Here is an 18,460-nt window from a genome sequence, read left to right on the forward strand (position 1 = left end):
GGAGGGAGAGAATATGTGCTTTTCCTCCACCTTTTTGTTCTATCGGGGCCCTCAATGGATTGGATGATGCCCACGCACACTGGTGAGGGCAGATATTTTTTACTCAGTCTACTAATTCAAATGTTAATCTCTTCCAAAATTACCCTTACAGGCAAACCCAGAAACAATATTTTGCCAGCTCTCTGGGCTTCCCTTAGCCCAGTCAAGTTGAACACATAAAAATAACAATTACAAAACATCACCTATCAAGTGTTGTGAAGAGTAGCTAATTATACGCATTTGAGACTATAACCTTCTATTCATCAAATATCATAAAGATGAAAAAGTATAATAATAATGAATAGGGCATTCAAAGTAGCTAGGAAAAGAACAAAGTAAACTCAAAACACGCACAAAGAGGGAAAATTAGATTGTATCTTAATGAAATGCAAAGCAGAAAATAAAGAGATAACACCAGATGCTAATAAAAGTCTTCATCCACACAGAACAAAAAATTTTAAAGATACATTAAAAAGGTAGAAATAAAAGGATCAAAACTATAGATAGAATTTATTTTTATCTTAAGAGACTCTTTTTAACAACTATAACATTTAAAACTTGGATGAAAGGATATTTTTATTAAAAGTACAAATTACCAATACTGACATAGGAAGAAAAAATAACCCACGTTGCCAATGTTCTTTAAAGAAATTTAAAAATGGTATGAGCGCTACTGAGAAAAAATGCCATGCTTAAGGAAAAACCTGAAATGAGACACAACATGCTGACTTTAATTTTTACCTGAATGGTGAAACTCTGATTTCTTCCCACCTTAAGCGCATGGTGCTTGCTTGTTTCCTTCACTAAAGCAGGGAATACAGGAGAACAAGCGGTTGTGATGGAAAGAGCCCAATTTCAGTTTTGAAAATACTAAGTATCGATTTTGTTGGGTGTCAAAAACAGACATCCATTCAGTGTTTGAATTTATATATATGAATATATAGCAAGAAGATCAAAGCTAATGAAACATATTTTAAAACAACACTTGAACAGAATAGTGAACCTGAAAATATGACTAAGAAGATCATCCAGGTGAAAAGGTAAAGAAGTGATGAAGACCAACGATAGGATACTAAAGATCCCCATATGATAGTAAAATTAAAATATAATTCTAAGTGGGCTGAGAGGAACAGCCAGCAATATTATGTTATTAAGATATCTATAATATTAAGATACTTACAATATTAAGACACCTAAAAATCCAACCTGTTTTGTATAGTCTTACTCCTTGGAAAACCTTTATTTGAGATGCTGCCTTTGGGCTGAACTCCCATCAGCTTTGACTATGTGTTTCAAATTTGTGACCCTTCCATCTGCACAATTTACTGAAATTGCTTTATAATATAAATCCAGAGTTTGATCGTTATCATTTCTAGAATCACCAACACGAGGAGCAGCTGGTTGTTTTGTGTTTCTATGTGTTTACAGTACAATAACATGAAGATTACCTAATTAAACTATATGTTCATCTACTAGGAAAGGTCATGTGGTACTTATATTTTCAAATGTCAAATACAAAATTAATTGCTTACAATCCTAATTTAAGCTTGAGCTAACAGTTAATATTTTTTTTAAAAAGATATGTAAAAACACCTTCCCAACAAGCAAATCCTCAACCCAAACCTCATTTATAGCTTAGTGAAACAATACAAATAATTTTATTACTGGAACAATTATATTTTAAGAACTAACATATACTCCAATGTCCCGATGTCAACCCTGCATGAGTTTATTTCTAGCATTTCCCTAGGATATACAAATCAATCATTAGGGGAACATATTTCTCTGAGTCTGTGAACCTGGCATAGTTGGTGCAATTTCTGACCCCCCCCCCATCATTCTTGGGGTTACTTTATTAAGAATCAGTATTTTCTAAGGTTTTTTTTTTTTTCAGGAAAAAGAGGTCAGAGGTGAGGTTCCACTTAGCTTTTACTGAATAAAAATTTAATAATTTACTTTATCTAGAGGTAACATTAGAAGGTGCTAGTCAATCTAATTAAGGTGCTCAAAACATAAAAAATAAAAGCTAACTAACAAGATAAAACAACAGCTGGTTTAATACTGGAAGCTTCTTAATTTCCAATTATTAATAGTCTTTCTAACTTCATTCCCCTACATCCTGACTCAAACGGAGGTTGTACCTTCTTGCACCTAAGGCAAATGCTTTATGATTTATACTTCCTGACCTGTAGCCTCCTCTAGAACATTCCTTCATTATTTATCTCCCATCATTTGTCTCCTTTCTCTTCCTCAATACTAGGTCTTTACTCTTAGTGTCCATTACTATAAATTAAAGCCTCTTTTCTTCATCCTTTTAATTTATTTTATTTATTTATTTATGGCTGTGTTGGGTCTTCGTTTCTGTGCGAGGGTTTTCTCTAGCTGTGGCAAGCGGGGGCCACTCTTCATCGCGGTGCACGGTCCTCTCACTATTGCGGCCTCTCTTGTTGCAGAGCACAGGTTCCAGACGTGCAGGCTCAGTGATTGTGGCTCATGGGCCCAGTTGCTCCACGGCATGTGGGATCCTCCCAGACCAGGGCTCGAACCCATGTCCCCTGCATTGGCAGGCAGATTCTTAACCACTGCGCCACCAGGGAAGCCCTTGTTCATCCTTTACCCACTTCGAACTACCACCCCAGACCTCCCTGCCAAACTTCTTTAAAAAGCACTCTATATCTCATGACTATTTCTTCATTCCTGTTCTCCCCTCAATTCACCACAATCTGCATTCTGCTCCTCACCACCAATTGGAAATTGCTCTAAGGTTGTCACTGATCTCTTAGTTGTTACATTCAAAGAGTTCTCTTTATTCCTCAAGTTACTTGTCAGTTCTAAGACTTATCAGAGTGTACTTCTTAAAGTACCCCTCTTGTACTTGGCAGGTTTTGTTATTTTCAAAGTTTTGTTCGAATTTTTATACCATGTTTTAGCTGCTTTTGGGGGGGCTCTTCCTCCTCTGCCTACTTGCTTAGAAATTGAACACCAGAGAACAGACTTCAAATTTTTTCTACTAGTTACTCCATAGCTGGTGGAATCTCATCCACTCAGGAGATTTTAACTATCACCTATTAATTGTATTTCCAAATTCTTAGACTTTTATTTGCACACCCCAAGTCCTCCACCTCTGTTTCTGAATACATACTGGATATATCCATCTAGACATAAAATACCAATTTTAAACTCGGCATGCCTAAAACTGAACTCATTATCTTGAACCATTTCTGATTTTATACAATTCATCCTTATCCAGAGTGTCTTTCAGTCCTCATATATGAAGAAAATATATGTTGAATGTAGATTACAGATAAGGCACTTTACTGAGCATTTTCATATTTATCTTCCCATAGATTCCACAAAATTATTTTAAATCATTTTTGTATAGATGAAGCTCAGCAAGTTTAAGTAACTTCTTCCAAGTGGTTACTTGGTAAGTGGTGGAGCCAGGATTCAAAGCCCACTAGCTAGCACTGGCTCCACGGATACCATAAATTACCCAGAAGGTAGAAGTCTCAATGTATTCTGGAATCCTCTCTCTCCTTCATCTATCCTAGCCAGTCTCTTCAATTAGCATTGATTTTCACTCCTAAATATCTCTTAAATCTCCATGGCTACTGCAGCAGTTGAAGGTCCTTCTCTCCTGTCTCAGGGCTGATTGCAGTGGCCTTCTTATCAGCCTCCCTGAGCCCAGCCTCTCCAGAAGCCAAAGCCATCCCTCCTTTTGCACTCAGAATGATCAGTCTAAAAACACAAATTGATTTCTACCTCCTAAGTAAAGCACTCCAATGGCTCCTCCACTCCTAAAAGTGAAGTGTAAACTCTTTCATACAATACATTTTACATTGCTTAAATTTTACCATTCCACACTATGTAATCTCACCTTTGGCCAAATGCCTTCCTAGGCCTCCTTCTTTACTTAGGGTTTGCCAAACATACTTGGCCTTTTCTTCCTCCTAGTCATTACTTGCTATGTTTTCTTGATTGCCTGGTAGTCTTCCTCAGCCTTCAAAACCCACATCTAAAGTCATCTCATAAAGCCTTTCCTGAGATGGTCAGACAGCATTAATCACCCACAACCTTCAGGATCCATTACAATTCATTTGCTTCTATAAAGCACTTTTCACTGAGGACTGTTATTATAGGTTTGCATGTCTCTTTCCTAGACATGAAATCCTCAGGGACAGCGACTATGCTATGCTTATCTTCATATTCCCAACATCTAGCAATGTACCACAAAACTGCATCAGCTTAAATGTCACTTAATCAAGGGATTTTATATAACTATGAATTAATGCCTGATTCCAAGAGGTCAGAAATCATGTCTGTTTGTCCGCAGAGATCACTGCAATACCTGGTACTAAAAAATAAATAGTAGTTAAATGAAAATATAAATATGTAAATGAGAGCATTGATGAACGCTGTTATTTGGAATCAAGTATACCCTAGGTATTCTTAACACTCCCACATATACTTTGTCATATTGTCCACTGTAGCCTCAGTTCATCTTTAAAATCCCTTGCAGCTGGATGACCGACACTGCCATGGAATAAGGGCTACCTTAACATTGTTTGGAGCTAACACATTCCATGCAGCGTAAGTCAGAGTTAAGAGTAAGTACCAAGTTCCCAAATCAAGTGCACAGGTTCGTAGTGTGAAACCTAGCTCAAGGGCATCTATGGGAAGTTCTCAGCAGCTCCACTTACACCTCAGGGGAGCTGGGTTGGCTTTGCCCCACCAGCCTGTCTTAACTGCCAACTGGACCAGATCTGAAGAAACCTCAAACCTTCTAATAGTTCTCATGACTTTTGGCATTGATCTAAATTGAGAAATTATCTCAAAGATCAGGAAACTGCCGCATATTCCCGAGTCACCCTGATAACAGGGATAAGGTGGGAGATGGGTAAGGCGCAGTAGAGATGTCAGTATTTAAGTACCTAATGGTATTAATATTAATAAACACAGAAGGTTCTGGAACATTACCCTGAGCATTTTCCTAACTTCAAGATGCATGTTTTTATTTTTCAACTCACCTAAAAATAGATTGAATAGCAAGATTAAGTAAAAGGACAGTAGTGAGAGTAAAGTTGGAGAATGGAAGTAAATATCTGAGGAATGGAAGAAGGACACTTTGCACTCCACCTCATCTCAAAGAACTTGCCTAACTTCAGGTTCTCCGGTTTGCATTCCCAGATCTAGCACTACTAAAACTGCCATGTAATATTACATGTGCTTGCACATCTTCCTCTAAAATAGGAAACAAATACAAACACCTTCCAATTAAAGGGCAGCACTGGCAGGTATGCATGTTTGCCAAGCATCCACTGGACCATTACAGGGCTTTCCGTGAGGCATTCCTCTCAAGCCCCTACCTAACGAGGCTTCATCAGTCTGCCTGATGAGGTGGCCCTTCACAATTTCTGCTGAAAGTACTAATAAGCACAGGCTCTTCAGGTTCAGAATTCACGTTTTCTCTTTCATCCACATTCTCTTTATCTTACTAACAGTGTCAGAAAATGTTCAACAAGATTTTCTAGTGAATAAAACACATCCTGGTTTTATCTTTGGCACTTTGGAAATCTATGTGAATAATACTTTCAAGCCAATAAGACATCATTTATTAAGTTGTTGTTTCTATAACTGATAACCTCAGTCTGGGCTATGAAAACAGTCCAAAGAGAGTTCAAAGAAAAGGTTGAAAAATATTAAACACAGAGTTTGTGGTGCAATGCTTATTAAGACATACAGAACCTTGTATAAAAACCGACTGCATTTCCTTGAAAGAAAAGGCAAGGGAAATTTACAGTCATTATCTCTGGGTGGTGTAGGTTACCAGTGATTATTATTTTCTCATTTTTGCTTGTTGGTGTTTCTCATTATTCTACAGTGACCTTGCATCTTACTTATGTAGGGAGAAGGGCTACTTGACTTAAACTTGAGGGCAGTAGGACTTCCAAAGTAAACACGGTATATTACAATTTGTTCCAAACTGTCCAATGAATTAATTTAATCCAGTATTTAGTTTATGAGATAGATTTTACATAACAAAGTAGCCCGAGTGAGTATTTCCTTAAATTTCTTCCCTTGGAAATGAAATTTGGTTTAACATTCTTTTTTCTTGTCCTGTAATCCTGGTATATTTTGTTTCAAAGGCTTACTGGGGCAAAATCCTTTCAATGACTCTATGTAATGTACTCAGTACCATAAGGGAGACTAAAAGGAGTTGGAATGCAGTGAAATTTAAAAAAAATAAAACTGGTATTATAATTATTATTATTAAAGAAACACCCTATTTATCATTGATTATAAGGTACAAAAATCTGAAGAGTCATGTTTTCAATCCTAAGCCACGAGCCAGGTCAGGCATTACACACTACTCATCTGCTAACACTAAGGTCAGCCAAGGACCTGCTTCTCTTTTATTTGCCACTGCCCTTACTATCTTGTCATTAGTTTTTCACTTTTGTTGCCCTATCCCGTTTATGATCTCAGTATCTCAAGTGTATTCCCATGTGTTTTACTCTTTTTTTTTTGAAAGCACTGTCTAATAGAAATATAATGCAAAGCACATACATAATTTTAAATTTTCTAGTAGCCACATTAAGAAAAAGTTTAAAAACAGGTGAAATTAACTTTAATAATACATTCCAACCCAAATATCCAAACTGATATCACTTCAATGTGTAACCTGTATAAAATTATTACTGAGCTTTTTAAATTATTCATTTAGAAACTAAGCCTTCAAAATCTGGCTGGTATTTTATACCTTCAGCACATCTCAATTTGAAATTTTTTAGTTGGAAATGCCTGATTTGCATTTATATATCATAAAGTTTACAGCTGAAAAAGTAAACCCAAAGTTGTTCCAAGCATGCTTAAAAGTTTTCCAATCACTCAATCTAGTGTCAGATTTTAAATTTACCGTAAAGTTAATAAAATTAAAAGTTCGGTTTCTCAGTCACATTAGTTATATTCCAAGTCACGTTAGTTACAATCCACACGTGGCAAGTGGCAACCATGCTGGAGAGCACAGGTTTAGAATCCACAACTGTTTCTGCTTAAGACTTTTGAAAGTTGGATATATTTTCCAGGTCTTTAAGGATCAAACCTCAGATCTGACCCACACACAAAAGCCCAATGGTGGCCCTTACAGACACCTTTCACAGACATTTTCAAGTAACAAGCACTCCCAACGTACACACACATACAGAAGAAACACTTTGGAATATATCCCCATCTGATGGTGACCCCTGGTATATGATGGCTCCCTGCCTTGGGGAATAAGTACTGCATTCTGAGTTTACTTGGAGATAATTCCTGGAAGTGGCACAGTATTTTAAAAATATAAATGAAGGACTAATCTTAGAAAATGCAAATGAAAACATAAATGGCTTACTCTGGAATACACATAAATTCTTTCAGGCAATAAAGATTGATTTATTAACTTATCAGCTCAAAGGCAGACTACTGTCATACCCCAAAGCAATAAATCCTGAGAGTCACCTATTATGTTGCTCTTGCTTATAAGTGCATTTGGGGCTTTTTCCCCCTCTTACTGATCCTGTTGTTGACAAATACATACCTTAAAAAAAGAAATCAAGCAGATGGTTTATATGGCCTTTTTGTGGGAGAGGGAGGACTGTTTTGTTTTGTCTTGTTTTTGCAGGGGTGAATAGAAGGGCTTGGGCAAAGATTCTTGTATAATTGATTTGGACTGATGCCAATTAAAAATCTTCAGTGAGAAAATAAACTTTCCAGAAACTTTCAGACTATCAAGGGGAAGAGTTTCCTCTGTAATTACAATATCTATATGAGTATGGTTACAGAGACCACAGGCAGGATCTACTCTCCAGATAAGAAATGTATAATAAAATGGGTGTTTTGTGTTTTATATTTTGCAATGTTATCTTTCCACACATATATAATTGTAGTCTACTTTTCTTGTGCCTTTTTCTAATGCATAATGTATTTTGAATTACATGGTTTATATACAACCATTTACATACAACTTAAAACAAGTTTTATGATCAGAATGTGAGCCATTTTAATATAGTTCCGAAGAAGTCAAGATTCTTTGTTCAGAATTTTATTTCCTTTATCAGTGGTTTGCTTCATGGGTCCCATAGAACAGCACTAACCAACAGACATACAATGCAATCCATAAATGCAAATCACATATGTAATTTTAAATTGTCTTGCCTCCATATTAAAAGAGTAAAAAACAAGTATAATTGATACACTTTTATTAAACCTTAAATATCCCAATGAGATATTGTACCATCTTTTATTTTTTATTTAAAGCATTGAAATCTGGTATGTATTTGATACTTATAGTCTCTATCAATTCAGACTAGCCGCGTTTCAAGTACTTAATAGCCACACGTGGCTAGTGGCTGACATTACTGAACAGCAGAGGCAAATATAATAATCGTAGTGAAACTTTGGTATAAGTTGCTGAATATATGCTACTGTATCAAGCAAGATGGAAACAAGAGACCTATTCAAAATTATGTTTAACAGTCAGTTAAGTGTTAAATCTTCCTATTATTAAAGCAAAGTTAAAAGAAATCTGTTGTGATTTTCTGTAAAAACTATTACTTGGCCTATAGAACGTAGCACGTTTTCTATTCTTTCCTATTTGTGCTATTAGCAAAATTTCAGGGTAGGCTCACTAGATCCCTACAGCACAGACAGTTAAATAACCTTGATCATGGTTTAAACTGGTCTTGAAATTAGTTCACATAATTACCTGTCAGTAGAATATGTCACTGGTTTTTCTTTTTTCAAAATATTTTTTTTAATCAAACATCTTCAGAGCTCCCTTAAAAAATTGAATGAAATATTGGAATGACACATTCTGAGTGAAAAATGTTAATTTCTATCTCACCCTTTCTTCTATTCAAATGTATAATTTTTTTCCAGTGTTGAAAAATCTGCAGCATTAATCTCTGTGACTTAAAGAATAACCTTATTTTACAGCACAGTTCAGTAAGACACTAGAAAGACTGTAGACATATTTACAAAAAGAAATATCCACAAGCTATTACACTGTCATACATTAGTGCACTTGTCTGCCTATGTGATATTTTTCTCCATGTTCAATGGTGCATATCAAGTTAACAACCAAAATTTATTATCTAATGTATTGTGTGATTAATGGGATAGCTCATATTTTAATCAGCCATAGATTTCTTCTCAATGAGGTCTACTTGCCTTACGCACATTATAGTCATTCAGTCTTAACTTTGTATAATAGTTTTCCTCCTACTTTCCTTTCTATTTTAACAAAAATTTCATGTGAATGCTGCTAATAGACTTAATAATTTATTTTGTGATACCTCTATATTTTTAAAGACCTATTTATTTGGCTCTGCAAGAGTGCTTTGTATTTAGAGTTAGCAATAACTATTTTAAATATAATAACTATAGTTTATTGATCACTTGAGGTATCTCCCTTTTCTTCTTACTACCAGAGAATTGTTTTCTTACATAATTTTGTCCATCACAAATTTACAGTTACCTGTGAGCAGCCACTGTATTCCCTGCTTGACTATAAGCAACTTAAGAAAAGTGATATTATATTTATTTTCCTATTTTTTAAAAGCCAGCAGAGTAACTTACATATTATAGATGCATCAAAAAAATTTGTGGACTTTATATATGAATCATTATAAAGCTATGACCTCAGTGTTAGTCTAACAAATGACTTAAGCAGTCCAAACCATGCAGTCCATGGAATCACAGTAGCTATATTATTTAGCTATTATATATTATACTATAATAGGAATATTCAACGGTTGCTCTGTTTTGGCATTACATACATTAGCTGCAATGTTTTAGTTATCCTATAATCTTTTAAGTATCCTATAAGGATAATTATCATACAAGGATAATTAAATACTAATATGAAGTATACTAGCCCCATTGCAAAAACAATAAAACTGAGGTTCTGAAAGAAAAGGGTACTGAGTCAGAGTTTGGACATACATGTGTCTGATGGCAAAATTGGAGTTTTTAACCACTGAACAACAGCACGGCCTCTTGAGGCATCTGGCTTTGAGAATCTTAGATGGCAAGGCCTTTAAACAATGGAGTTGCTAATACTGGGGATGATTCCACTGAACGACATGCATTAGATACAACAGGCAAATACAAAACAAATATATCATTCATAAGTATAAGAATATTGAATCCAAATTCCTGAATAGCTGTAATCTTTTGTTACTGGTATTTGGTAACTTTGTCATTATTTTTTCTGAGTAAGCTTTATGTACCTACCATAAAACATCCTAATTCTCTTTGAGGTTTTGATTCATTTTTTTCCCCAGATTCTGACATAATTATGTTAGATTGAAAGAATTTCTGATCTTGAGAATGCGTTCAAGTTTGTTGGTTTATAACTATAGTCAAATTTGGAGTAGCCACTATTGATTTTTAAACTTAATTAGATAATTGAATTTTCTCACTGACCAGAGGCTATTAAGAGTTTATTTGATTAGAGGTACCTGTTTCATTTTTGTTCTGGGTTGAAAGATCATTTACTATCAACCTGCTACAACATCTGTTAAAACATGTTCCTGAGGGAAACAAGCAAATTTAAAAAAAAAAAACAAGTAAGAATACACAAACACACACACAGAGTAATTCTCCTATACCTTCATTTTAACATGTTTCTCACACTTGTTTCCTTGAGAAAGTGCAGAATGGCCTCCTTTTGCTACAGTTGCATTTTTAGTTTATATATATATAAGTGTGTGTGCATACACTAAATATACTTTTATATATTTACTAGGTAATAATAATATAAACAAATAAATATACCCATACCACAAAACTACATAAGAACATAGATTAAAAGGTAAGAAAGGAGACTGAGCCAAGATGGCAGAGTAGAAAGACCCTGAGCTTACCTCCTCCCAAGGGCACACCAAAATTACAGCTATTTACAGAGCAACTATTGATGAGAAAGACTGGAAGACTAGCAGAAAAGATCTACAACTAAAGATATAAAGAAAAAACAATAATGAGATGGGTAGGAGGGGCAGAGTTAAGACCCCATACCTCCGGGTGGGTGATCCACAAACAGGAAGATAATTACAACTGAGGTTCTCCACAGGGAGCAATGGGTCCAAGCTTCACATCGGGCTCCCCAGCCCAGGCGTCCTACATTGGGAAGAAGGGCCCCCAGAACATCTGGCTTTGAAGGCCAGTGGGGCTTACTTTCCAGAGAGCCAGAGGGCTGAGGGAAACAGAAACTCCACTCTTACAGGGCACACACAAAATCTCACATGCTCCAGCAGCCCTGGCAGATGCAGTAATTTGAAAGACCCTGGATCAGATCTACTTGCTGATCTTTGAGAGCTTCCTGAAGAGGCAGGAGACTACAGGAGATCACCCTTGGGACACAGACACTAATTGCAGCCATTTGAAGGAGCTTGTTCTACCTTGGACACTGTTGCTGGCAAGAGCCATTTTGGAGTGCTCCATCTAGTTCCTCACCACTGGGACCCACTTCCACCTACCAGCTTGTCGGCACAAGGAACAGCATGCCTCAGGCCAACCAACTAGCCAGGTGGGGACAAAGCCCCACCCACCAGCAGGCAGGTTGCCTTAAGACCCTCTGAGCCAACAGCCACCCCAGGACACACCCCTGTCCACCAGAGGGCCCAGGACCAGGCCCCACATACCAGTACACCACACTCGCCCCGAGACACACATGGCCCTGCAGCCAGACACTCTGAGACTCATCTCTGCCCACTGGTGAGCAGGCACCAGCCCCAAGACCCGCTGCACTCTAGCCCCACCCACCAGCATGCAGACATACCAACTCTGGGACCCGGCTCCGCTGACCAGAGGGCCAGCACCAGCTCTGGGACTAACTTCACACACCAGTGGGCAGACACCAACCCCAGGACCCCTTAGGCCATGGCCCTACTGACCACAGGTAGACACCAGCCCCAAGATCACTGTAGCCCCGCAACCTGTCATAGAAGAACATAGTGCACCCACCAGCAGGCTGGCACCAGCTCCAATATGCCCTGGATCCAGCCCTACCCATGATCAGTCTGACACCAGCTCTGAGCATCCTGGGCCCTGCAGTCATAGACCCCAGGACCTGGCTCTGCCCACCAGTGGGTAGGCCCAGCCCTGGGATCCCCTGGGCCCCAATTCTGCCCTCCAACAGGCAGACACCAGTTCTGGGACAACTTGGGCTTCAAAGCCATCAACCTCAGGATCTATTCCCACTACCAGATGCCAACATCAGATCCAAGACCCCTTGGACCCCTCAGCCACACTGGGATCCAATCCCACTCACCAGTGGGCCAGTACCAGCTTTAGCACACCCCAAAACCCAAAGCCCGCTGTGTCAGAAAATGGCCCTACCCACTAAGAGGAGGCCAATACTAGATCCAGAGAGAGAGAGAGAGATTGCTATATAAACCTCATAGCATCCACAAACTAGAAATTTATAATAGATACACAATATATATATATATATATGTAGATACACAGAGAGTGAGATTGCTATATAAACCTCATAGCAACCACAAACTAGAAATTTATAATAGATACACAAATACAAAAGAGAAAGGAATACAAACAGAACACTAAAGATAGTCGTCAAATCACAAGAGAAGAAACAAAGAACTACAAAAATAAGCCAAAGACAATTAACAAAATGACAATAATTACATATTATCAATAATTACCTTAAATGTAAATGGACCAAATGCTCCAATCAAAAGAAGTACAGTAGCTGAATGGATACAAAAAACATGACCCATCTACATACTGCCTATAAGAGACTCACTTCAGATCTAAAGACACACACAGAAGGAAAGAGAGGGGACGGAAACAGGTATTCCATGCAAATGGAGATGAAAAGAAAGCTAGGGTAGCAATACTTATATCAGACAAAATAGACTTTAAAACAAAGGATGTAATAGACTTTAAAACAAAGGATATTACATAGTGATAAAGGGATCAATCCAAAAGGAAGACATAACTATTGAAAGTACGTGTGCACCCAACATAGGAGCACCTAAACACGTAAAGCAAATATTAATAGACATAAAGGGAGAAATTGACAGTAACACAATACTAGTAGGGTACTTTAATACCCCACTTATATCAATGGACAGATTATCCAGACAGGAAAAAAGCAGCAGAATACACGGTCTTTTCAATTGCACACATAACATTATCCAGGATAGATCACATGCTAGCCACAAAAAAAGTCTCAGTAAATTTAAGAAAATTGAAATTATTTTTTTTAATTATTATTTTTTTTTTTGTGGTACGTAGGCCTCTCACTGTTGTGGCCTCTCCCGTTGCAGAGCACAGGCTCTGGATGCGCAGGCTCAGCGGCCATGGCTCACGGGCCCAGCCGCTCCGCGGCATGTGGGATCTTCCCAGACCGGGGCACGAACCCGTGTCCCCTGCATTGGCAGGCGGACTCTCAACTACTGCGTCACCAGGGAAGCCCTATTTTTTATTTTTTAACATCTTTATTGGAGTATAATTGCTTTACAATGGTGTGTTCATTTCTGCTTCATAAAAAAGTGAATCAGTTATACATACACATATATCCCCATATCTCTTCCCTCTTGTGTCTCCCTCCCTCCCACCCTCCCGAAAATTGAAATTATATCAAACATCTTTTCTGACCACAACACTATGAGATTAGAAATCAACTATAAGAAAAAAAACTACATAAAACACAAACACATGGAAGCTAAACAATATGCCACTAAACAACCCATGGACCAATGAAGAAATCAGAGAAGTCAAAAAATACATGGAGACAACTAAAAATGAAAACACAATTATCCAAAATCTATGGGATTGGAGCAAAATCAGTTCTAAGAAAAAAGTTTATAGTGCTACAAGCTTACCTTACCTAAGGAAACAAGAAAATCTCAACAACAAAAAAACTCACTTTATACCTGAAGCAACTAGACAAAGAACAAATAAAACCCAAAGTTAGTTAAAAGAATGAAATCACAAAAATCAGAGAAGAAATTAATGAAGTAGAGAATAAAATAAACAACAGAAAAGATCAAAGAAACTAAGATCTGGTTCTTTGAAAAGGTAATTAAAATTGATAATCCTTTAGCCAGACTCATTAAGAAAGAAAGAGAAGAGAGAGGGCCAAAATCAATAAAATCAGGAATGAAAAAGGAAAAGGAACAACCAACACCACAGAAATACAAAGGATCATAAGAGATTACTATGAACTTTGTACTCAAAATGAACCTGAAAAAAAAAATGGACAAATTCATAGAAATGGACAATCTCCCAAGACTGAACCAGAAAGGACTAGAAAATATAAATAGACTAATTACCTGTAATGAGTTTGAAATAGTAATAAAAAAAAAAATCCCAACAAACAAAAGTCCAGAGCCAGATGGCTTCACAGATGAATTCTACCAAACATTTAGAGAAGAATTAGTATCTATTCTTCTCAAATTATTCACAAAAGTTGCAGCAGAAGGCACCCTTCTGAACTCATTCTACAAGGCTAGCATCACCCTGACACCAAAACCAGATAAAGATATCACAAAACAAGAAATTACAGGCCAATATCACTAATGATCAAAGATGTAAAAAATTAGCATCAAATTGTTAGCAAACCGAATTCAACAATACATTAGAAGGATCATACACTGTGATCAAGTGAAATTTATCCCAGGGATGTAAGGATGGTTCAATATCTGCACATCAATCAATGTGATACACCACATTAACAAATTAAAGAATAAAAACCATATGGTTATCTCAATAGATACAGAAAAAGCTTCTGACAAAATTCAACATCGATTTATGATTAAAAACTCTAAGTAAAGTGGGTATAGAGGGAACCTACCTCAATATAATAAATGCCATGTATAATATACCCACAGTTAACATCATACTCAATGGAGAAAAGCTGAAGGCACTTCCCCCAAGATCAGGAAGAAGACAAGAATGCCCACTCTCACCACTTCTATTTTACATAGTATTGGAAGTCCTAGCCCCAGCAATCAGACAAGGAAAAGAAATCAAAGGAACTGAAATTGGAAAGAAAGAAGTAAAACTGGCACTGTTTGCTGATGACATGATATATAAACAGCTCATACACAGAAAATCCTCAAAACACCACCAAAAAACTACTAGAGCTCATCAATGAATTAGTAAATTTTCAGAACACAAAAGTAATATACAGAAATCTGTTGAATTTCTATACACTAGAACCAATCCCATTTACCATTGCTTCAAAAAGAATAAAATACCTAGGAATGAATCTAACTAAAGAGGTAAAAGCCCTGTATTGAAGATGACACAAACAGATGGAAAAATATACCATGTTCATGGACTGAAAGTATTAACACTGTTAAGATGACCACATTACCCAAAGCAATCTGCAGATTCAATGCAATCCCTACACAATATCTATAGCATTTTTCACAGAGCTAGAACAAATAATTCTAAAATTTGTATGGAAACACAAAAGACCCCAAATAGCCAAAACAATCTTAAGAAAGAAGAACAGAGGTGAAAGAATCATGCTCCCTGACTTAAGACTACACTACAAAGCTACAGTAATCAAAACAGTATAGTAGTGGCACAAAAACAGACGCATAGATCAATGGAACAGAAAAGAGAGCTCAGAAATAAACCCACGCACTTATGGTCAATTAATCTATGACAAAGGAGATGAGAATATACAATGGAGAAAAGACAGTCTCTTCAATAAGCGGTGCTAGGAAAACTGGACAGCTACATGTAAAAGAATGAAATCAGAACACTTTCTCACACCATATACAAAAATAAATTTAAAATGGATTAAGAACCTAAATGTAAGACCGGATACTACAAAACTCCTAGAGGAAAACATAGGCAGAACACACTTTGACATAAATTGTAGCAACATTTTTGGGGATCTGCCTCCTAAAGCAAAGGAAATAAAAGCAAAAATAAACAAATGGAACCTAACTAAACTTAAAAGCTTTTTCACAGCAAAGAAAATCATCAACAAAATGAAAAGACAACCTGCTGAATGGGAGAAATATTTGCAAATGATGTGACCAACAATGGGTTAATATCCAAAATATATAAATACCTCATACAACTCAGCATTGAAAAACAAACACCCCAATTAAAAAATGGGCAGAAGACCTGAATAGATATTTTTCCAAAGAGAAACACAGATGGCCAACAGGCACATGAAAAGATGCTCAACATTGCTAATCATGAGGAAAATACAAATCAAGACCACAATGAGATTTCACCTCACACCTGTCAGAATGGCTATCTGAAAAGACCACAAATAATAAATATTGGCAAGGCTGTGGAGAAACGGGAACCCTTGTAGACTGTGGGAATGTAAATTGGTGAAGTCACTATGGAAAACAGTATGGAGTTTCCTCAAAAACTAAAAATAGAACTACCACATGCCACATGATCCAGTAATTCCACTTCTGGGTATATATCCAAAGAATATCGAAATACTAATTGGAAAAGATACATGCACCCCCACGTTCACAGCAGCATTATCTACAGTGTAAATAAACATTATTTACAAAATATGGAAGCAACCTACGTGTCCATCAACAGACTAATGGATAAAGAAGTGGTGTGTGTATATATATGGGATATACATACACATACAATGGAATATTACTCAGCCATAAAATAGAGTGAAATTTGGTCATTTGTGACAACACAGATGGACCTGGAGGGTATCATGCTGAGTTAAATAAGTCAGAGAATGACAAATACGGTATGTGATCACTTATATGTAAAATCTAAAATATAAAACAAATGAGTGAATATAACAAAACAGAAACAGGCTCACAGATATAGAGAACAAACCAGTGGTTACCACTGGGGAAATGGAAGGGAGGAGAAGCAGGATAGGGGTAGTAGAGGGAAGACAAGGGTAGGGGATTAAAAGATAAAAACTACTATGTATAAAATAAATAAGCTACAAGGATACATTCTACAGTACAAGGAATCTAGCCAATATTTCATAATAACTTTAAATGGAATATAATCTATAAAAATTTCAAATCACTATGTTGTACAACTGAAATTAATATAACATTGTAAAGCAACCCTACTCCAATAAAAAAAAAACTTAAGGGTCAGAGCAGAAGCATTCCCTACATTTCCCGCTAATGCCTGGTCATCATATTGCCCTGGCTATTCTAGAGATCCTAGAAGCATGACTCTTTTAAATGCCTACATCTGGACTAGAAGGGAAATTAGAACATCTGTTTTCCACATTTACTTTGTTGTCCCTCTGTGTCCCTTGCCAGTTCCAAATTGAGCAATACACTTGAAGTCTGGAATCAAAGAGGTTTTTAATTCCCAAGTACTCTAATTTCCTTTCCATCCTGTAGACAAAGAGTTGAATATGGAAACATATTGGCAGCTTTGTGGCTTAATCTGCTTCCACAAACTGAATGGACAAGTGGTTGTAACCAAGTATTTCCAAGTGAGCATAAAGTAGATTACTTGCCAAAGTTCAAATTTTCTGTCAAATGGGGCTCTTAGATTATTACCCACTCTCTTGATTGAACAGGCCTACAAAAAAGAAGAGAGAAAGGAAAAATATGTGTGATTTTTATTTTTGATTAGAAAACTCTGAAATCTCCCTTTCAGTAATGACATCTTTAGTATGCAAGTGAAATGACAGATTGAGGATTAAAGGTCCACGGGAAAAGCAAAAGCAAAAATTGTTCCTGAGAACAATTATTTTACCAAAAATGCCATCTTATCCTCTGAAGCCTTTCAGCCAGGCCCATGAATTAGTCCAGCTGCACATCCCCCTTATTCCTTATCTAATGCAAAATGATCTTAGTTTGACTGCACTGCTCAGCACTTGAGAAGCTCTAATTGTTTCCTGTACATTCAGAGTTTCATATTTTAAAAACTTCTATTTATTTTTCTTTCCCACTGTTTGTCCCTTTAATTGGACATCATCAGCAACTTCAGCATTGAAGTATAAAGAGTTCTTGGGAGAAACAGGTTCCACATATATTCATTTCAGTTATCTTCTGGGCAGTTTTTCTGCTCCACTGACCCTCTTTTATTATACTGTCACTTGGAAGAGCACCACTACAGTGTTCTTGGCTAGCTATCTTACACGCACTGTCTTGAATCTCCACTGCAAATCTGTACCAAGGAATTTAGTATGACTCTACTTATACAAGTGAGAACAAAGAAAGGCTCACACTGTTTAGCTAGTTAAATATCATGAAGCTCATGAGTGAAAGACTTAAACTTAAGTTAAATGTGCCTTTAAATGTTAACAGACACATCTTTTACCCCCCTTTATAATCACAAACAGAAAAGGAATGGACCATTCTAGATTTTAGATGCACTTTGTTGTTTTAGACTGAGCCCCTTGCACTGGAGTGTTGGGATGTAACACTCTTTGAAA

This window comes from Neophocaena asiaeorientalis, unplaced genomic scaffold (genome assembly GCF_003031525.2).
Source record: "Neophocaena asiaeorientalis asiaeorientalis breed wild unplaced genomic scaffold, Neophocaena_asiaeorientalis_V1.1 scaffold434, whole genome shotgun sequence".
Lineage (NCBI taxonomy): Eukaryota > Metazoa > Chordata > Mammalia > Artiodactyla > Phocoenidae > Neophocaena > Neophocaena asiaeorientalis.